This window comes from Stegostoma tigrinum, chromosome 19 (assembly GCF_030684315.1).
Source record: "Stegostoma tigrinum isolate sSteTig4 chromosome 19, sSteTig4.hap1, whole genome shotgun sequence".
NCBI classification, from domain to species: domain Eukaryota; kingdom Metazoa; phylum Chordata; class Chondrichthyes; order Orectolobiformes; family Stegostomatidae; genus Stegostoma; species Stegostoma tigrinum.
Genome location: NC_081372.1, coordinates 10,446,962 through 10,463,195, shown reverse-complemented (window position 1 = coordinate 10,463,195; position 16,234 = coordinate 10,446,962). Strand labels below are relative to the sequence as shown.

General features: G+C 41.6%; 1 protein-coding gene across 8 annotated transcripts in view; it reads left to right on the top strand.

Moving 5' to 3' along the window:
* The first annotated feature begins 1,800 nt into the window (after positions 1 to 1,800).
* Positions 1,801 to 16,234, top strand: part of LOC125461204 (casein kinase II subunit alpha) — a 92,306-nt gene continuing 77,872 nt past the window's right edge. For 4 of the 8 annotated variants that reach the window (XM_048549707.2, XM_048549705.2, XM_048549709.2 and 1 more), the window contains exons 1-2: positions 1,801 to 2,150; positions 10,728 to 10,755. The gene's annotated coding sequence lies outside the window, so the exon portion shown is untranslated. The remainder of the gene's footprint in view (positions 2,151 to 10,727; positions 10,756 to 16,234) is intronic. The other 4 variants (XM_048549706.2, XM_048549704.2, XM_048549711.2 and 1 more) reach the window with 3 other exon arrangements.

Here is a 16,234-nt window from a genome sequence, read left to right as displayed (position 1 = left end):
TCGGGCCTAGACCCTTCATCAGATCTAGGCCCAAAACGTCAGCTTTTGTGCTCCTGAGATGCTGCTTGGCCTGCTGTGTTCATCCAGCTTCATACTTTATTATCTTGTATTAACCACTGAGCCACCTAATCTACTAATTTGTAAATTAATCTTTTTGTGTGGGGGTGTAAGAGGTTACTGATTTGAAAGTGTACTTTATGGAGTAGAAAAGGACAGATTTGACAATTTACTGGTTTAAGAATAAATTTTATAATGGGGAGTAAGAAAGATTACTGAAAGTGCACGTTATTGTGTAGAAACGGAGATATTTGATAATTTACTAACTTGAGGATGAAATTTATTTTGTGGGGTGGGAAAAATGAGAGGATACTGATTTGAAAATCCATCTTACAGTGTAGGAAGGGGCACCAGAGAGAATAAGCTCAGCTTCTCCTATCCATCCACATTAACTCATTCGTGGAAGCATTCTTGTGCATCTTTTCTATGCCCTTGTTAATGAATTGGACACCATAATCCATTTGGAATCAAACCTGTGTTTTAGACACTTCCTTGATTTTGTACTCTATGTCCGTATTTATAAAGCTCAGCATTCTGTATTCCTTATTAACCACTTTTGCAACTTGCCCTGTCACCTTCAACAGGTTGGCAAAGTGGCTCAGTGGTTAGCACTGCTGCCTCACTGTGCCAGTGGCCCAGATTTGATTTCTGTGTGGAGTTTGCACGTTCTCCCCTTGTTTTTGTGAGTTTCCTCCAGGTGCTCCGTTTTCCTCCTACAATCCAAAACTGTACAGGTTAGGTGGATTGGCAATGCTAAATTGTCCCATTGTTGTCCAGAGATATGTGGGTTCGGTGTGTTTGCCATGGGACTTTCTGGGTTACAGGGTTAGGGTAGTGGGTTGGGTACTCTTCAATTTTTTTTATTGTGGACTTGGGATGAATGGCTTGCTTCCATACTGTAGGAATTCTACGGAAGGGATTGATTCATAATCTACTAATTTCAGAATGCATTGATTGTGTCTCCGGTGGGGTAAGAGGTGTTGCTGATTTGAAAGTGATGACAGTGTGGAGCTGGAGGAACACAGTAGGTCAGGCAGCATCAGAGGAGCAGGAAAGTTGATATTTCGGGTCTGTGCTGTTCTTCAGAAACGGGCAGGGAAATACATAAGGAGTAGGGCTAGGGAAAGTTAGGTGGGATGGTAATAGGTGAGTGCAGGTAGGGAGGAAGGATATGGTGGATGGGTGGGGAAGATGGACAGTTCTGAGGAAGGATCACCGGATCTGAAATGTTAACTCTGATTTTTTTCTTCACAGACGCTGCCTGACCTGCAGAGCTTTTCCAGCAACTTCTGTTTCTGTTCTCAAAGATGGACATGTTGTGTCAGGCCAGGAGGGCGGGGATGAGAGGGATGTTTGGATGTGGGATGAGGCCGGGGTTCACTTGTGTATCCTCCAACCACCTCACCTCCATCTAAGGCCCAAAGTAAACCTCTCCCATCCTAACAGGGGTTCACCTGTACATCTTCCAACAATTCTTGCTGTCTCTGACTGATTTGCAACCCATTGGTGTGGAAATCGAGAGAGTTGGTTGCTTGCCCGTGTGAGAATGTGTTTTTCAGTGACCGCAGGAGAAGTTTTAATACTTTGGCTGGGGGGCTGGCTGTGGACAGCTGACTACCAGGGGAGGCTGGTCAGCTGGTGCAGCGGGTTTAAGCTTCCCCCCGGGCAGGTTCCGTTAGGAAAGAGGTGGGGAGTGTATGTTTCTTCCGGACGGAAAGGGGCAGTGCACTGGCGGGCAGGCGCAGCCTCGTTGTCGCGCGGGGCTGGCGGGGAGCGCGGCGCGGCCATATTGTGGGGAGTCGGAGGGTTTTCGAGCGGCGAGTCCGGCCGCTCCGACCTGAGGGGAGCTCAGCAGGTTCACACACACACGTACAGATAAAACCTAAAAAAAAAACCCTACAAAACAAAAAGAAGGAATAATCATAAATATCCAGAGATAGGGAAGTAAACTCGGAGTGGAAAAAATTAAAAAAGCGACACCCCCACTCACACACAGATATATATAATATATATATATATATGTATGAAAAACCAACAATTCTGCCCACAGAAAGAGAGAAACAGCAAGTCCCCGCTCCCAGGAACAGGCGAAGGTAAGCGGGCGGTGTTCATGGCGGTGCCACTGATCGGGGGGATGGGGGGTCGGGGCGATGGGTGAAATAGTTTTGTTCTCATGCTGAAGGGTTATTTGTAATCCCCCTCCCCCCCCCCCCCTTATACTGGGGAGGGGGGCGAAGGGGGTTAATTGTAATTACCCCCCTGTATTAGGGAGAGGGGTGGTTATTGTGATCAGCTTTCCTGCACTGGGGAGGGGAGGTAATTGCAATTAGTCTTCCTGCCATGGAGAGGGGTTCAACTGGAGTCACTGGCGACCGGGGGTGGGGTGTGGAAATAATCCCCCTCCCCTAATGCTGGGGACGGGGGGTGATTGTAATTTCCCCCCAAAATACTGGGGAGGGGGAGTGTTTGTAATTCCCCCCCCAAATCGTGGTGAGGGGGAGTGATTGTGATTCCATTCCCCTTATACTGGGGAGGGGAAGTGTTTGTGATTCTCCCACACCCCTTATGCTGGTGAGGGAGTGTGTGATTATAATCCTGCCCTTGTGCTGGTGAGGGGGTGTGATGGTGATTTCCCCCCCCCCCCCCCCCCCCCGCCTATACTGGGACAGAGGAGTGATTTTGATCCCCCCCTTATACTGGGGAGGGGGAGTGATTGTGATTTCCCCCCCCATTATACTAGAGACAGGGAGTGATTGTAATCCCCCCAACCCTTATACTGGGAAGGGGCAATGATTGTGATTCGATCCCCTTTATACTGGGGAGGGGGAGTAATTGTAATACCCCCCTTATATTGGTAAGGGGGTTAGTAATTGTAATCCTGCCCTTGTACTTGGGGGGGGGGGAAGAGTGTGATTGTGATCTCCCTCCCCTTGTACAAGGGTGGGGGAGTGTGACTGTAATTTTCCCCCCACTTGTACTGGGGAGGGGGAGTGTGACTGTAATTTTCCCCCCACTTGTACTGGGGAGGGGGAGTGTGACTGTAATTCCCCCCACTTGTACTGGGGAGGGGGAGTGTGACTAATTTCCCCCCCACTTGTACTGGGGAGGGGGAGTGTGACTGTAATCCCCCCCCCCCACTTATACTGGGGAGGGGGAGTGTGACTGTAATTCCCCCCCCCCACTTATACTGGGGAGGGGGAGTGTGACTGTAATACCCCCCGCTTGTACTGGGGAGGGAAAATGTAATTGTAATCTGCTTTCCTGTACTGGGGAGGAGGTGGGATGATTTTTATCACCTGTCGTTTCAAGGGACACGGTCATGCAATTGTAATAAACCCTTCTACACTGGGAGTAGTAGCTTATTGTACTATGTCATCCAGTACTAGGATGGTGTTAATTGTCATAAACCTTCCTTTGTTGAGGAAATAATTGTAATAATTCATTGTGTACTGGGGATTGTGGATAGAGTACACTTTCCTGTACTGGAGAGGGGGCTGGGTAATAAATACTCCCATTTTGGTGGGGAAGTTAGCATATCATGGGCAGGGGTATAATTGTGTTAACTGTTTGTGGTGGGGTTGGGGCAATTGTAATTACTTCACTTGTTCTAATAGGGAAGTTGATGTCATTAAACCCTCCTGTACTGGGGAAGGAGGTTGATTATAATCAACTCCTGTACTGTGGAGAAAGTATTTATACTAATGCCTCATGCTGTGAAAGTCATGAATAGACCTGCCTGTTGGAAATTGTACTTGTGATTTACCCTCAACTTCTGGGAAAGGTGTAATTCTGATAGTGCCGTGTGTTGGAAGTGGGGTAATTATACTAATCCATCATATACTACTCAAGAGGGTTTAACTGTACTAAGCCACTTGCCCATTCTTGAGGGACTATCAATTCTAGCACTCCTGTGAGGTGCTAAAGTGGATTAATTGCAATAGTTACCCCTTCTTGACGATTAAGGTAAATATTAGGGATTTTATAGCGATAAGTCCCTTCAGTTAATATTCCTTCTTTGCAGGCAGGATGAAGTGAGGGAAAGAAACCGTTTACTGTTCGGTTAGAGAATGTAGTCTTCTCTTGGAAGCATAGTGCCGAGTGGTGTAACCTTGGTTGCCCAGCCCTGGCCCAGTTCTGATCCCATAAATGCATTATTGCCTCCTGCTTTACCCGAGACTTGAGTGTTTGTCTCGTTGAAGATTCAAGATTTTTAAAAAATTCACGAGTGGGATGTGGGCATTGCTGACTGGGCCATCGTTTATTGTTTGTCCTCAATTGCCCTTGAGTAGGTGGTGGTGTGCTGTCTACTTGAGCCACTGCAGTTGATGTGCTGTAGTTGGACCCATGATGCCATTGGAGAGGGAATTCAAAGATTTTTACGCAGCCGCGCTGAAGAAAAAGCAATATATTTCCAAGTCAGGATGGTGAATCTTGGCAAGGAACTTGGAAATAGTGGTGTTTCCATGTATCTGCAGCCCTTATCCTTCTAGATGTGGTCATTGGTTTGGAAGGTGCTGTCTAAAAAGCTTTGTTGAATGACTGCTGTCATTCATTGAGAGGGAAGTTCAAGCCAGGGCTTGTGTTAATACAGAAGGAAGAAAGAGAAGAGTTGTCTGTATTTTGATGAATTTGATGCTTATGGAGTCTGGAATTGCTGTTGTAATGGTGAAAGTCATCATGCAATAATCTGGATAAGATGTACAGTTTTGAAAAGGTGATCTGTAAATTTATAACCTGGACAATTGCTGAGCTTCACTCTTTTAAGGGACTGGTGATTTTTGCAATAAACTGGTGTGGAATTTTTGAAGCAGTGAGATAGATTGAATGGGTCTGGTGTCCCGGTTTTGGAAGCCAGGTGCTGGAAATAGACTGTGTATTTGAGGAGGAGAGGTGCAAGTTAATTCCAGGTTGAGTATTGTTTATTTTTGTTTTCCCTTTCCTTGAGTATAAAGGTGCTCTATATTTAAAATAACTGTATAATGTTTTTGTCAGGGGCTATTGTGGCACAGTGGTAGTAATGCTGCTTCTGAGCCAGAACAACCAGGTTTAAGCCTGCGCGACAAAAAAACCAAAAGAATTGCGGGTACTGGAAATCTGAAACAAAAACAGAAATTGCTGGAAAATCTCAGCAGGACTGGCAGCATCTGTGGAGCGAAATCAAAGTTAATGTTTCAGCTCTTGTGACCCTTCTTCAGAATGGTCCTACCTGTTTCAGAAGTGTGTCGTAATAGATCCGAACAAGTTTATTAAAAAACTTCATTTTTTTGTCTCCAGAGCTATCTTGATAATGTATAAAATAAAGTTAATTTCACGTCTTTTCTGGCAAGTCCTGTTGTTAACCTCACATTATTGCACTGTAAAAGGGAGAGGAAAAAATATATTTAGTCACCCTGTTTTGATGTGTTATGACACATCTCCAGAGCACGTAGGACTTGAACCCAGATCTCCTGGTCCACTATGTAACAAAACCCACTTTTCTCTTAAGGAGTTCAGCTTTTTTTAAATAAACCAGTTTGGCCATGCCTAGTCCCACCCTGCTGCCCATCACATCTTGACTTAACTGTGGGTCTTCTGAAAGAATGTGCCATAGTGCCACAAGATCCCAATATTAGAGGGCACTCATTCTTTGTGTTTACTGTTTCCGAGTAATTGATTGGCAAGAAAGTTGTATTATTTTACTGCAAAATTTTGACTTCAGATTATCCATGTTGTGCATGGGAAAGGAAGAATTGGATTCTTGGTGTGAATGGCATGGGGAAAGGTTTATACCAGCTTGCTCATTATACATTTGAGACAAGATTTGTAAAATGGTTTCTTTTGACTACATTATTTTTAAAGGTTAGTTTGACAGTTTACAGGGTGGAATGTAAACTTGCAGGGCGGAAGCATGATCCACTGGGTAATTATAAATTCTGAAAAAGTAAAGCAAAAACAAAATGCTGGAAACATATCAGAGGTCTGTCATCATTCACAAATCCAAATAACTCTTTCTCTAAGACATGAACCGCTTATCTGATTCTCATGCTTTTTTTTTGATCCTCTGATAAACTTCTGGTCTGCTTTTCGACCTGAATTCTAGACTGCTAGTTAATTCTCAATTTCTGGAGAAATTGGTCTCTGAAAGTAATGGGGATGGTTGACGGTGAATGTCTTTATGAGCACTGCTGACATGTTTGATAAAGTATGATGGTGTAGATGTGTATCAAGAAATTTGAATCTAATGGAATTAGAGGCAGCAAAGTTATGAATTTGGGGGAAAAAATACAGAAAATGTTACAAGTTTGTAGTTATGTTGAGCTTCTCAACCACTAGATGTTCCAAAGTACTTTAGAGTATGAAGTATTTTTTAGTAGCTTAGTGTTGTGATGTATGGAATAGTTTGTGCACACCAAGCTCCACCAACAGCAGTATGGTAGTAACTAGATAAATTTTTTTGTGATATCAGTTGACGAGTCAATATTGATCAGGACACTTGAGATAATTTAATTGATCTTTTCCTGAATATTGCCGTGAGATCTTATACATCCATTTGCAGAGGCAGACAGCTTTGGGTAATGTCTTATGCTAATGACTTTCAGGTGCTTAATGCAGCACCACGTCATTACTGCACTGGAGTTAAAGCCTTAATTTTTATGCTTGCCCTACTGTGGGATTTGAACTTAAAGCCTTATGATGCAGAGAAAAATGCATTAGCTAAATCACAACTGACTTACCAGTGAGTTTTCAAGCATGAGAAAAAAATGGATGTATCCAAAATTGGTGTCAGGCATATTTCTCTTTCTACGGAAATGACTTGGTCTTGAGCAGATGACCTGAAACTCTGAAATGTGGGATTCACGAAATAGGGAAACGTATGCATTGAAGGTGATGTGAAGCTTCACCAGTTGGTTCCTGGGCTACGAGGACTGTCCTTTGAGATGCTGAGCAAATTAGGCCTGTATTTTCTGAAGTTCAAGAGTATGTAATGTGGTTGCATTGAATTATACAAGATTTGAGGGATAGGCACTAAAAGATTGTTTCCTCTTCTATGGAATATCCCACATTTTTTGGATAAGTGATCTTATCCCATTTAATACTGAGGTGAAAAATAATTTCTTCCATCAAATTTTTAGAATTTCGCACCCTAGAGCATAATGGGTTCTCTATCATTTAACTTGTGCAAGGCTGATTTATGCAGATCTTTCGTGTGCCAGAATCAAGGGATTGGTGATTTAGTGAGAAATTGGAGCTGATGCACATGTTCTACTGTGACGATATTGAAGGGCAAAGCAGGTGCTACCCCTATTTCTTATATTCATAAGAAAACAAGAGACTTCAGAAAATGGTAAAATGAGCAAATATTTGGCAAAAGATATTAAATGCAGGAAAATGTGATGTGACTCACTTGGTGGGATAAGAGGGAGATAGTGATGAAATAGGTCATGTCACTGACAGTCTGCTGTAATATGTAAGTCTATATGTTTCCTAACACTCTTCAAATGTTTTAAAAGCAATTTCCAATTTGTGGGCTTTAAACTCTGGATAACTTATAATCTCCCTGGAAGCTACTTTTGATTCTAGGAAACCAAGTCTTGGCAGTGTGCTGCTTTCTATGGATTTCCAGTATGCTTGGGTTTTAAATCTGGATTTAGTAGCAGTAGTTTTTCTGGCTATTGTGTAGAAATATTTGTCTCTGTTACTTTCAGTACTTTATGCTGATGACCTCTTTTAAAGCCACATCCCTTATCTTTTTATTTTAAATGAGTTTTTGTGTTGTATTATTGAATACCTGCAAATGATTAGTGCAAGTTTGAATGCACCCTTCGCAGTATATCTCTGTATTTTAACAAGCTGCAGAGGATGAAGTTCCACAGATTGGTGTACAAAATGGATAACATAAATCAGAAGTGACTTGATTTATTGATTAGATTTGAAGTATGGATGAGGAACAGGAAATAACATTTTAGATTTTCCTTGGATTGTGAAAAATTTTACCATGTCCACTATAGTAAGACTACCTTCTGAATAAAATAGCATTTATTTTGGAGTGGAATAAATACCATTAATTGAAAGTAAATATGATACAATTGATAACATTAATGTTGGAATGATTTGTTTCTCCCATCTTTGATAAATATTGGGAAAAATGCTGTTGTTTTGATTTAAATCAGCACTTGGACCTATCTTTGATTATTCAGTGGGGTATGCGTGGGTAACTAAGATTTAATCCTTAATAGCAATTTTGAAGTACAGTTTTTAAGGTTTATTTGTGATTTATAAATTTTAGCACGGTAATATTTAGCAACATTTATTAATTACAGTGGGAATTTGGGGTGGCATAATCGAAATTGAACAGGGCCACGTAAACTTTGTGACTTTATGAGAAGTGTCAAAAAAACATTGTAATTTACGGGTTTACTGATGGGCAAGTAAATTGAGTCATTTGGTGACCGGAACTGTGGTAGATAACTACTTTGAATTCACTGATGAGTATCTTCAGTTCCGTGAATTAATTATTAGTCAGTAATCTTGCATGATTAAAAAGTATTAATCATTCAATGTTAATGCCTTTGTGTATGATTTGTGATAGAAATATGACACATTCTGCCAGCACAAGAAAATTGAAAATTGATTATCACCATCTCCACAAACTCATCATTGCAATACAGTAACTAGCAAATATCATGTAGCCTTCAATGTAGTACCAGTTTGTGTGCTGTACAATGCATCATTTTGCTCCTAAACTAGCACTCTATTTAGGGTGGCTTCAGCTTTTAAGGCTGCAGAATTTTAATTGCTGTAAATCCTGTGTTCGGTTGGACGGCATTATTTTTGAAGGAAGCTTGCACATTACAGACGCTTGCAAATTTCCCGCTCCAGGTCTGAAGAAACTGCCACGAAATGGTGACTAACATATACCCGTTTGTGCATGTTTAACCAATTAAGTTTTATGTGCTAAGAAAATTAATCCAATAACACAACATCATTTAGTCCGTAGAAGCCAGATAACCTGAATTTGTTTTGCAGTTAACATTAAAAAAGCATGCTCTGTATTTCAGTTCTGTAAAGCATGATTTCTGGAATATGACCATGCACAGTAAATACAAGACTTCTTTTTCTGATAGTTCGTGGAGCTCAATCACTATACTGTCTTGCTTCACAACTGAAACCTGGTTTCAGTTAAGTGTCAGACAAATATTGCCGTCTGGGGCACAATATCCTGATGTGAACCATTTGAGAACAGAGTAAGTGGTAAATTTCTTTTCCTTCCCATCTCCAAGCTTGAGGACACTGCATCCTCTGGTTGACAAAGCCAGGGGAGCATCTGGCTGTGTGCTTTTTTTTGTTAAACAGATTGCCCCTGAACCACTACCATGAAGTGCAGCTAAGGGGCTCAAACTTCCTTGAATTCCAGGCAAAATCTTTAGAACAATACAGTGCGGAACAGGCCCTTCGGCCCTCGATGAGCCCCTTTAATGGGCAGTTGCACATCCAGTGAAACTGAAATCCATTCAGTAGTAGAACTTAGTTATTGCTAGATACTTAAAAAACGACCCTTGTATTTATGTAGCACAAGGTTTCACTAGCTGTTATGCTTTGAAAGGACTTTATTGTTAGGGGGTTTTTAGAACATCCTCAAGTCTGAAAGGTAGTATATAAAATCCATATTCTTTCTTTTACGTCCTGTGGATGACCTAGAGTGCTTTGCAGCCAGTTGATTTCTTTAAAAATATAATTACCTGGTACATTTGTACGGCATCTAGTGTTTATGTTACTACAGAGAGTTGGTTACGTCAGTTGGCTGGAAGGCTGTTTGTGACGAGAGTGATGTCAACAGTGTGGGTTCAACTTCTGTGCAGGCTGAGGTCCCACCTTCTCAACCTTGTATATTGCCTGAGATATGGTGACCCTCAGTTACATCAACCCTTTCACATCCTAACTGTCTTATACAACACAAGCTCCACTCTTGGTACATGAGCACAGCATCCAGGCGGCAAGCCATTGCATTACTCAGAACACCCTGTACTATCAGTGATGTCACCCCTCTTGGATGGACATAAAACCCCCTTGGCGCCATTGGAAGAACTGGGGAATTCATCTGGTACTCTGGCTGGTATTGGTTTGTCCCTCATCCTTCATACACACAATTGGTTAGGAACATTCCTTTAGTATTTGTAAGGTCTTTTAGTATGCAGTTTGGTGGCTGTGTTTCCCTGCCTTACAACACTGACTATTTCACAATTACTTAATTGCCTGACAGTTAAAACTTTGAGATGAGTTGTGAAAAGTGCTATCGAAACGGAAGTTCAGGCCTTTAAGTTTGTTAAAATATGTAAAAAATGTGGCTATTGCTGTACTGCTTATTTTCATAATTGCTGTAATTTTGAAAAAGGAAGACTAATCTGTGTTACTGACATTCTCACTGTCACTCAAATTTTATAAAAATGGTCTCACTAGGATGTGGTCCTTTTGCCCTGGTGCATGTTTATTTCGCAACTTCTGTCAGGACTTTGTTGTGAGGTTGTTTAAGCAGGGAGATGTATGTTTTCTGAATAGTTAGTCCTTGAAGAGAGAAATTACTACAGTGACCAAACTTGATGTATCATTTTGTAAATATGGATTTCTGAAGAGTTTCTAGTTTTGATCTTCTTTTTCCTTCTTTGCCTCTGCCCCCCCACCCCCCGCAAAAGTGAGGACGTTCACGATCCTAAAGACCAGGTAGGTGCACTGATTGTTTTGAATTCCCCGAGGACTTGTGGAACACTTGCAGATACTCCTGACTTTATTGACGTGAGATTAGCTTCCACGTGTTGTCCCTGGATATCATGGTCTCTTAACCTGTGGATTTGATGTAGTGTATCCTCCACTCTAATGTGAGATTTGAATCTTGTTTTGTAACAAAGTGAACTTTTATAAAAATGCTATAATTTAAGGCTTTTGTATTCACAACCTCTGCACTTGAAATTGAAATTCAACATTTTCCTCCTCATTGGCACTCAGTGAAAAATTGGTAGTTGGGCAATCTGGAAAACTGGAGTGTAGAATGTAGGCATGCACTAGCATGGTGCAAAACATGGTAGTGTTAAGATTTATCTCATTTTATCCTTAAAAAATTAATTGCAGTTTTTAAATTGTCCTACTCTTCCACACTATAATTTTGCTGATTCTTAAATTTCATTTTAATGCTACTTCTTAGTTTCTTGAGCAACGTGTTCCCTTAAGTAAAAGCTTGAAAATAACAAAATATATGACATGTTTTACAATCTGGGAGGGACAGGTTAATTTTTTGAGCAGTGCTTTATTCAAAACTGGAGCGTTGAGATATTGCATTTTTCAGGTGTTGGTAGATGTATCGTGTTTTCATAATTTTTTACATTTAATTAAAATGTACATCTTTTGAAGTATTTTCTTGTTTTGAATGTGTGTTCTCCTTTTAATTTCTGTTTTTATTCTTGGCACTTGCATTTTTAGAGGCAGACATCTTAGAACTGCAGAATCACAATTTCAAGATGACTCCTTATGAATAAAGAAACAGTGTTAATCTAAGATACTTTGTGATATCAAGATGAGGTGGAAATCACAGTGCAAACCCCTTCTTAAATAAAAAGGCTGCCAACTTCACATTTACAGTTGCTGGCCATTTTCTCATTCCATGGTAGTATGCTGAGAAGGCAAACAGCATTATTTGAGACTCGCTACAGGTTTATCATTGTGATTGTTATTTTGAGTTGAATTTGGAATTGCATTTCTTTGCCTTTATCTTCAAGGTATGAGACTTAGAGCCATTGCCAAATTTTTTCTGGATTTCTTTACTAAGAACACTGAAGAGCAATTGCTTCTTCAAGTTGTTTTTCGGACTTAAACGTCATTTACAAAACAAGATTGACTTGTGCTTAAGAGTGATGTATGATCTTTATTTTCATCTGACATCATATAACCTGTCTTGAGTTCACAGATTTGTGAATTTGAAGCAGGTTGGGGGACGAATAATTTTTGTTTTCAGACAGGTCAGTTACAAAATAATGTGGCCAAATTGTAAAAATGTTTTAAGCAGATGCTGTAGGCTATACGATTATATGAAACAACTGGGATCTGGTGTTAGATTTTTTAACTTTTCATCAAAAATGCACGCAGGAGGCATGTCAGAGCATAGTACATGAAAAGCAAACCACTTGTTGAAAAGGGCAAAACATACTGAAAATCTGAAGCCAAATCTGCATGCTAGAAACACTCAGCATTTGTGGAGAGAAACAGTTTACATGTTCATTAACTTTTAATCAGAAGTAGAAAATTTAAAAATGTAAGATCTTAAACAAGTACCAAGACAGGGCTGGGAGTGGGGAAGGACAAAAAGGAAGCCTGTGATGGAATGGAAGACAATAGATTAAATAATAAATGGGTTGATGGGAGGTAAAAGCAAATGGTGGTGGAATAAGTGTAGAAGTTAAACGTGTCTAGAGGAGGTGTGAATCATGATCATGAGCAGCTGCCACTGACAGGAGACAAAAATGAACCCAAAGTGCAGAAGCAAAAATAAAAAAAGGCAGCCATTTTAGACAAAGGCTACTGATCTTTGTGTTGAGTCCAGAAGGTTATAAAGTGCCAAGTTGGAAGGTGAGGTGCTGTTCCTCAAGTATATATTGAGCTTCATTAGTACATTGCAGGAGACTCATGCATGCGAATGAGGTGGAGAATTTGTATAAAAGTCAGTAAGAGGTTCAAAGTGAAGTTTGTGGACTGAGTGGTGTATGATGAAAGTGAGGGAACATTTGTGGGTTTTGAGGTTGGTGGCAGCAGCAGAAATGTATGAAATAGAACCGACTGGAAAGATTTCGCAAGATGTAATTATGCTTATGGCACCTGTGGCACAACAAAAAAAGCAAGGTAATTATTTAACTTGTACCTCAATTGAATAGTTGGTGTCTTGAGGGGTGGGGAAAGTAACACATTTCAAACTTTTGCCAAATTTGGACAATATGAGAGCATTATAGCAACTGTGCCTTCTTAGATCATGCATGATTTGGATAGTTGCAATTCCCAAACTACTGAATTACAATGTTCTTCATGGAGGGAAATCTGCCGTCCTCGCCTGTTCTGGCTTACGCGTAGCAAATCTGGAATCAGTGGCAATCAGTGCAAACTCTCCGCTAGTTGGAGTCATACCTGGCTCATAGGAGGATGATTGTTGGTTATTGGATGTCCATCATCTCAGCTCTAGGACAACTCTGCAAGAACTCCTTTGTCCAACTTAGGTCTTCACTTACTTCACCAATCACCTTCCCCTCCCATTTTAAGGTCAGAAGTGGGGAGTTTGAATACATAATGTTCAGCACCATTCATGACTCCCGTTGTGACTGGATGGTTGCACCTTCAACAACCCTCGAGAAACCTGACAATGTTTGGGACAAAGCAACCCACTTACTTGGCAGCACATCCACAAATGCTCACTCCATCCACCACTGACGCTCAGTAGCAGTAGTATGTGCCATCAACAAAAAGCAGTAATTCACCAAGACTCCTTAGACAGCACCTTCCAAACCCACAGCCACTTCCATCTCGAATAAAGGCAGTGGATATGTGGGAACCCCACCACGTACAAGTTGCCCTCCAAGTCACTTACCATTCAGATTTGGAAATGTATCACTGTTCCTTTCCTGTTGCTGGCTCAGAACCCTGGAAGCCTCTCCTGAAGGACTTTGTGGGTCTACCTACAGCGCTACTGAGGTTCAAGAAGGCAGCACATTACATGTTTTCAAGGGCAGCTAGGGACCGGCAATAATTGCTGGCCAGGTAGCAATTCCCATGTCCCACGCGTCAATAAAACAAAAATCATGTGTTTGACATTCAAAGACAAATGTGATTTGTTTTCGGAGATAATGGGAACTGCAGATGCTGGAGAATCCAAGATAACAAACTGTGAAGCTGGATGAACACAGCAGGCCAAGCAGCACCTTAGCAACGCAAAAGCTGATGCTTCGGGCCTAGACCCTTCAGGCCCTTCATTTTATTACTTGTGATTTTTTTAAAAATACTGAGGTTATTGCTGGTTTAAACCACAGGTAGAATAGAATCTTCGTAATTCTAATTCACACAAATGCTGGTCGAGATCACGTCTGAGCTATAGTCTACCTGATTATGAATCTTTTTGCATTAAATCCTACCTGTGTATAATTAGAGGAATTAACTGCAGAGCAGGTTTGCTGGTTGGGTAGGAGGCATGATTAAAGAGTCTGTTGTATGCTGGTATACTTGTACTGATCATCTCAGTTCAGAGAATAGAGTGAGCGCTACCAAACCTGCCAAGAATTTTAAGATGGATTTGTGCAGCTGTATGTCGAAATTGTGAATCAAAATGTGGTTTGTTTGGAATTAATTTTCAGACCAGCATGAGGCTGTGGTATCAGTGGGATGATAATGCAGTCATTAGCACCCAAAATGCCACTATGACGTGAATACCTAAGGCACTGACCCATATGCTAGCACAAATGTTATGTCCTAAAGTTCCAGCACTGGACAGCTGGTGCAACCACAAGCAAATTCAAATTGGGGTCCAGTTCCTATAGTGCAGGCATATTTCTAGGAAAGTGTTCTAGATGCTCAGTGCTTACCTCTAGAAGGAGCAGACTTCCTTCACTGTCTAGGATCGACTAGGAGCAGCCACCTGGGAAATGTGGTAGATCTACTGGTCTTGAGGTGAGACTGGAACTCTGAGGTTTCAAGTCCCACTGCATGCCCCGATCCATTGAGGACAAAAAACATGAACTCAAACCTAGATTCATTTCCCTTAGAGAATTGAGGGACTGCCGTGTGTGCTGTTTCAAAGACGTGTCACCCCTACTATGCCTGACTTTACCTTATAACCTGAGGGCTTCTCAGTTTAACAAATATACCACTTGGTATCCTTGGATAAGACAAGGGGAGGTGGGGCCTGCCTCCTAATCAACACCACCTGGTGCTCCAACATGGTGACCCTGGCACATTGCTGCTCCCTGGGCCTAAAATATTTGACAGTGAAATGCCATCTATACTACGTATCACACGATTTCACCTCCGGTATCCTGACTGCTGTCTGTATCCTACTCCATATTGAAGCAAAGAGTGCATTCTGGCAAGGCTTACACAACAGAATGGGCACAAAGCGAAGTCGAATAGAATTGTGGGTGTCATTACATCCTTGCCCAATTGAGCTCAATGCATTCTAGCTTTGAAAAAAAGGGCCGTGACATGATACCACCTGTTCTTTTCACCCTCTGTGACCGCTGCAGATGATATGTCAGCCTCCTTAAGCGTGAACCCCCAGAAAGTGAATGGCGTGAATGGAGCCCCCGGCTGAGCACTTGTATCCTATGCTGATCAGCTGACGTGTCTCTCCTTAGTACATTCTGAAGTCCCCACCTGCTTCAAGAGGGCTGCCATCATCCCAGTGCCAAAGAAAAATCATGTAGCTTGCCCCATTGAGTACTGCCTGGTTGCTCTCACATCCATAATTATGATGTACGTCGAGAGGTTGGTCATGGTTCACATCAGTTGCAGCCTCCCAGATTGCCTTGATCCCTTGCAGTTCGCCAGCTAATGCAACAAGGCCACAACAGATGCCATCTACCTGGCCCTACACTCATCCCTGGAACATCTGACAACAAGGATACCTATGTCGGGTTCCTACTTATTGACTGCAGCTCTGCAGCACCATTCAACACCATTGTTCCAAATAAGCTCACCTGCAAACTGTAGGACCTAGGTCTCTGTTCCCCACGTTTAAATGCATTTTCGACTTCCTGACCAACAGACTGCAGTCACTAAGGATAAGCAACATTGCTTCCACAATATCCCTCAATACTGATGTCTACAAGGCTGCATATTCAGTCCCCTGCTATACTTGTCATATACAAGTTTGTGTGGCCAAATTCCACATCAACTCCATTTACAACTTTTTTAATGACACCACCATGTAGGTCAGATCTCAAACAACGATAAGTCAGAGTACAGGAAGGAGATTGAGTGCTTAACACCATGGTGTAAAGACAACAAATCTCTCCACCAACATAAGTAAAGTAAAGGAGTTTGTCACTGATTTCAGGAAATGGAGTGGCTGGTGCATCACTGTCTATATCACTGGTTCTGAGGTGAGCTGAGAGTATCAAATTCCTGGTAGTGACGAGCAACAATCTGTCCTGGTCAACCTTTGTTGATGCTATGG